The following is a 6,071-nucleotide window of genomic DNA, read 5'->3' on the forward strand; positions in this document are numbered from 1 at the left end:
AACTAAACGCGCTTCAATAATCATTCTTGAAATGGCTTAGCATCATCGAAGAAGGAACGTGCGTATTCGTCTTTCGCGGTTGAAACGCGACTCGATTTCGTATATCGTTATTTAATATTCTCGACGGCATTGAATATTGTTAATACAACCGGATAATAAATTAATAACGCATAAAGCGTGATTAAACCGAGCCGGTTAATTGATTACCGCGGTCCGCGAAGTAAAAAACGACGACCAACGAACGGCGATAAACGGTAATTTACTTTGCTGGCCGCAGCGGCCATCAGGACGAAGAGTAAATTGCGCGAATTCTCCCCAACCGCCCCCGCCCCCCTCGTGTCCGTAAGGATTAAAAGTATGAAAATCAATCATTAAATGTAAATAACACTCGTGTTAAATAAATTCAATAATTTATTAATCAGCATTTGTGCGGCCGCGATTTCAACCCGTCTCGCTAACCGGAAGACACCCAACCACCCTCCCTCCTCCCACCGCGAGCAAACCAGTCCCGCGTTCGAATCGCTCATTGTATATAACGCGTTGCATTTCTCGTGTAATTATTCGACGATATAATAACGACGATGACAACCAACGCACGATAATACGACGGCAACCACCGCGGATTATTATCGTCCTCGAATTACGATTATTATTTTTATCATCGTCATCATCGTGGTGGCTTTGTAAATCGCCGGCCCGTATTATCGGGCTAACCGGAACGAATGAAACCATTAACCTAAAAGGAGTAACCAGATAGACAGAGAGGAAGTGGCGAACGAATGGAAAAAACGGAGTGAGGGGCGGAGAGGTGGAAAAGATAAAGGTGGTGAAAAACAACCGGGGGTGGGGTGAAGGTGGGGAGGAATGGAGGTAAACAGAGAGAGGCGCAGTCTCAGGTTTTATCTGTTGCATAAGAGGATTTCTCGGCTGTAGTAAAAAGCTCGGGATCGAGAGCACGATGTGGCTTTATTCTTGCCAGTCTCTTGCGGTCACGCGCACCCGTGTATATAAATCTTTCCTCTTACGACCGAGACAGAGAGACAGTGGAAGAAGGTTGAGGCAACCGGGAACAGAGGGACAGAGAGTAGAGGCCGCGGCCGGCAGCAGCGGCAACCGGGGCGTCGGGGCGCGTTAAGAAAAGAGAAAGCGCTTTTCTGCTTCTCTCCTCCGCGCGCGCTCCTTTGCTGTATTTACCGCGTCTAGCTACTGCCAGGCTGAAAAAGTGCACCCCAGGCGGCGAGGAGGAACGGAAGGTGTGCATGAGAACGGGGGAGAGTGAAACGAAAACGTTTGGGGGAGGATAAAGTTTCCGGGAGAAAGACTCGCGGTCCCCTCTTCGCCCCGCTCGCCATTGTCGTTACATCGCCTTTGAGGTGTTTTAAATATTACACGTTACGTGCCCGGATACTTTCCTCCACTCGCGATCCACCACCACCATCTCTTATCTTTTTCCATCGTTCTTTTCTTCTCTTTATTTTTTTCTTTTCTTTCAATGCGCGTCGTCGTCGCCTCGCGAAGAGCGGTTCTTCGTAATTTCTTCCGGGACTTGTTCTCTCGAGCGTGCACGGTAATCCGAGATCGTGTTAAACTTCATCAAGGGTGAAGGAGCTTTCTCATTGGTACGATTCTTCACCGAAAGGTTAAGAGCATCGCTTGTGCTACTATGTACATATTTGCACGTATGTATACGCGTGTTGTACGTCGCGTTGACGAATGGTCAAAAAACATCATTCGAAATATGTGTCGTTTATACATATCGTTTCTTTTATTCTCTTGTTGCTGTATTTTCGATAATCGAGAGGACGCTGGCTTTATGCGAATTTACTTATCAAGGTAAATCTAGTTTCCGTTCTGGAACTGAGTTCCCGCTTGCTGAAACGTATTTCAGTATGAAAAATTTTTGTTACACTTTGTGATCGTAAATTACGCTTTACTTTGTTAGGCTCCTCTCTTTGGTTTTGAGAACTTTTCGGCTGGTTTGCACCTTTGTAAACAGGAGCGAGTGAAAAACTCGCTCGTGAGTAGAATTATGATATGTTGTTAATAATTACACTTGAGATAATGATATAGTTAATAATTGTAGTAACAGAAGAGAAAAATGAAGTAAGAAAGAACAAACGTGGGAAGTTAAATTTACGTTCTTGGGTAAATTTCTCATGAGAGAGGAAGCTCGGTAATAACCTTCAGATACGATAAAAAGGAATCGAGCTGACAATGAAACTACTGCTAGAAATGGCGAAATAAAAATAAAAATCTTTGACGAGCAGTATACAGCCTCGTGTAATTCCGATTTTAGTGTCCGTCTTAAATGGTAGATTGAAACGATACGTAGGATGGCTCGTCAAAAACTCGTAAACATAGGACTCGAACGTAGACTAAAATTACACGAAAATCTTTTTCTTTTCAAATAGATTTTTACTTGTATACGTACGCGTGATGAAAATATTAATATTTAATTTATATGTTATATTAATTATATTAATTCAATTTAACATTAGCCGCATAAAAATAAAATCATTGACATCTTATACGCACGAATTTTAATTCTACTATTCAAATGGTAAAACTGTTAATTTCTCAAAATATAATTATAAACTTTATGTGCACTTTCATTTTTAAATTCTTAATGCAGGATTCACATTAAAGCATTCAAGTTCGAATTCAAATATGAACGTATTATAATTATTAATGCTTTGCTGATGCTTTACCTTATTAAACTTTTAATTTTTAAGACACTTAATACAATCTGATGCCTACAGATATTTTTATTAATTTTTCAAGTATAGAATTTTTTAAGTATTACCATAAGGCCAATTCTAAGACATTTAAATGATGATATAACCTGTTACAAAATAGAAAGGGCATTATACGAATTAAATCACTTAATCAAAAATCGAAAAAAGTGGAGCTGAAACGGTTAAACGCACTATGACCTAGCGAGCGCCGTCCTTCTTTTCGATCTTATCAATCACGATGCTCCACCGAGCAGAATGAATATTTCAGTCAGCCTGGAATCACTTTAATCACGAATCGCGTGCCAAGGAATGACTAACTCGTTCGTCGACGCAAAGGAGCGAATTATGCATATACGGTTAGCAGATGAGGTATTAAAACCAGGGATATCCGATGAAAAATCCGACGATTGCGCGCGTGAAAGTGAGTGGAAAATGTGGAACGATATCGTCCCCGTGCAGAAACGATCATTTCCTTCGGCGAATAGAAATATAAAAGATTGAACGTTTCATCGAAGAACGAAGCTTTCTAAAGCTTTAACGCCACGGAGAAACATTGTCACTTCCGTGATACATGGCTCTTTATATCAGTTAACATTTGTCCCTTATATATTTAGAGAAGCTAATCGATCGTAATGTAAATTTTAACAAGGTGTCGATGAACATCTATCACTTGTGAGAATTTCAATTGGAAATGATCGAATGTAGAAAACGAATTTTAAGTTAATATTAATCGTAAATCTATGTATAATATTTTTAGTATCTTATTTCACGACTATTTAAAGAAATTCTTAAGTGTATAACGAGATTTTCTACGCTTCCTTCCCGTATATCTGATCTTCTCGATGAAATGTACACGAGAAATCTATCATCTTTACATTACAGTATTACAAAACTCTACAATTATTCAATCTCGTGCAATTTTTCCACAATTCGATCACAAAGTACAAAAAAACATTTTTTTGCTTCAAGTGTCTCTATAACGAACATCGCTTGATTGATCTTTGATTTTAACCGGAAACTTTCTCCGATGTAAAATCAAGCTGCCAGGGCAGCTCGTTAATTTTCGAGACTTTTTCGTTCGCGATCGTTGTGTCCGGCTGGCATTAAATATACAGGACGCATCTGGACACAAAAGGCCGGAGCGTGGCCATTTATAATCGGCCAGTCTTGGTGGTGGCTACTTAGCGGATATTTTCCAGTGAAAAGGTGTCGAGCGACGTAGGGGAGAGGCAACCAGTTCAAAAGTTCACGTGAAAAACAGCGTCAGGAAATTGCTAGGAAATGGCCACCCTTTTTGACCAACGCTCTCGTCCCTGTCCTCGTTCTCCTCTAATAGCCTAAACGGCCGCAAGAAAAGCCTTTAAAAAGCTTGGCTCCTCGACGAGTGGAGAAAAAATGTCGAGTATTCATCCGCGTGTACATTCACGCTCGATACATCGATCGTCGCTGTCCTCGAGGAAATTAAACGACGTCCCAACGGAGTCTTGACCGGATCGCGTTGAAATTCGTGTTTACCAATGGCCTTCTTTCTCTCGATGGCCCTTGTGCGTCTCTGTCGACGCGTTGTCTGTAACTCGTGATTGTGGACGTCGATCGAAGAAGCCGAGAGAATGGATGTCCCTGCTATACCCGTAGCCTCTGTTGCGTGTTGATTGGAATCGGTGAAAGAATCCACCTCGATTTATTGCAAGTCAATTATCAGGCGATTTTATAGAAGCAGCTATGAGTATAACATAGTATGGCACAAGCATTGATTAGAAAGAACAGATCGGACATTCAATGCTTCTTTGTCTCGTATCTATTAGAATTCACTGGACCACCATACCATTTTCGAATCACATATCACTAAAGACACGTTCAGCAGTGCAGAACTACAAAGAAGTAAAACCAAAAAATATGAACAATGCAGTTACACCTGCATCGAAAATTCATTCTTGAAAACGTAAAAACATTCTAAATTATATACAAATTCTTCCGAGACGTCTAACATAATTTTTCAAACGAATATAATTCAATATTATAATCCACAAAGGGTGACAAGCAACATCATTAAGACTCACGTTATCCTGATACAAAATATCAAATGTTAGCCAATAAAATCACCTGGATCTCCAGATATTCATGCCTAAAATTTCTCTTAAAATTTCAAAAATATCAGGAGCGCAGCTGGTTACCGTGATTTAGCGTGCCACCTCCTCGATTATCATGTTCTCCTGATACAAAATTATAAATTACAGTCAGAGACACCGCCCCGCTTTTGAGATATTCGCGTCCAAAGTTTCATTTAAGATTGAATTATTAGGAGCGCAGCTGATTCCGGCGTTTTGGCGTGCCACCTCTTCGATTATCGTGTTCTCTTGATACAAAATCATAAATTTCAGCCAAAAAGGCTGCCCTCATTTCCAGATAGGCGTGACTAAATTTTCATTGAAATTTGAATAATCAGAAGCGCAGCAGATTCCCGCGTTTTGGCGTGCAACCTCCTCGATTATCATGCTCGGCCGATACAAAATGTCAAATTTCAGTCAGAAAGACCGCCCTGCTTTTCAGATACGCGCGTCTAAAGTTTCATTTAAGATTGAATAATCAAGAGCGCAGCGGATTCCCGCGTTTTGGCAAGCCACCTCTTCGATTTTCGTCTTCTCCCGATACAATATCATAAATTTCAGTCAGTAAAACAGCCCTGCTTTTCAGATATTCGTGTCTAAAGTTTCATTTAAAATTGAATTATTAAGAGCGCAGCTGATTCCCGCGTTTTGGCGCGCCACCTCTTCGATTATCATATTCTCCTGATACAAAATCATAAATTTCAGCTAGAAAGACTGCCCCGTTTTCAAGATATGCGTGTCTAAGGTTTCATTTAAATTTGAATTATCAGGAGCGCAGGGGATTCCCGCGTTTTGGCGTGCAACCACCACGATTATCATGTTCGGCCGATACAAAATGTTAAATTTCAGTCAGAAAGACCGCCCTGCTTTTAAGATACTCGCATCTAAAGTTTCATTTAAGATTGAATAATCAGGGCGCAGCTGGTTCCCGCGTTTTTGCGTGCCACCGCCTCGGTTATCATGTACTCCTGATACAAAATCTTAAATTTCAGCCAACAAGAGCGACCCGATTTCCAGATAGGCGTGTCTAAAGTTTCATTTAAATTTTAATAATCAGGAGCGCAGCTGGTTCCCGCGTTTTTGCGTGCCACCGCCTCGGTTATCATGTTCTCCTGATACAAAATCCTAAATTTCAGCCAACAAGACCGCCCCGATTTCCAGATAGGCGTGTCTAAAGTTTCATTTAAATTTTAATAATCAGGAGCGCAGCGGATTCCCGCGTTTTGGC

The sequence above is a fragment of the Frieseomelitta varia genome, unplaced genomic scaffold (genome assembly GCF_011392965.1).
Source record: "Frieseomelitta varia isolate USP_RPSP 00005682 unplaced genomic scaffold, Fvar_1.2 scaffold_132, whole genome shotgun sequence".
In the NCBI taxonomy this organism is placed as follows: domain Eukaryota; kingdom Metazoa; phylum Arthropoda; class Insecta; order Hymenoptera; family Apidae; genus Frieseomelitta; species Frieseomelitta varia.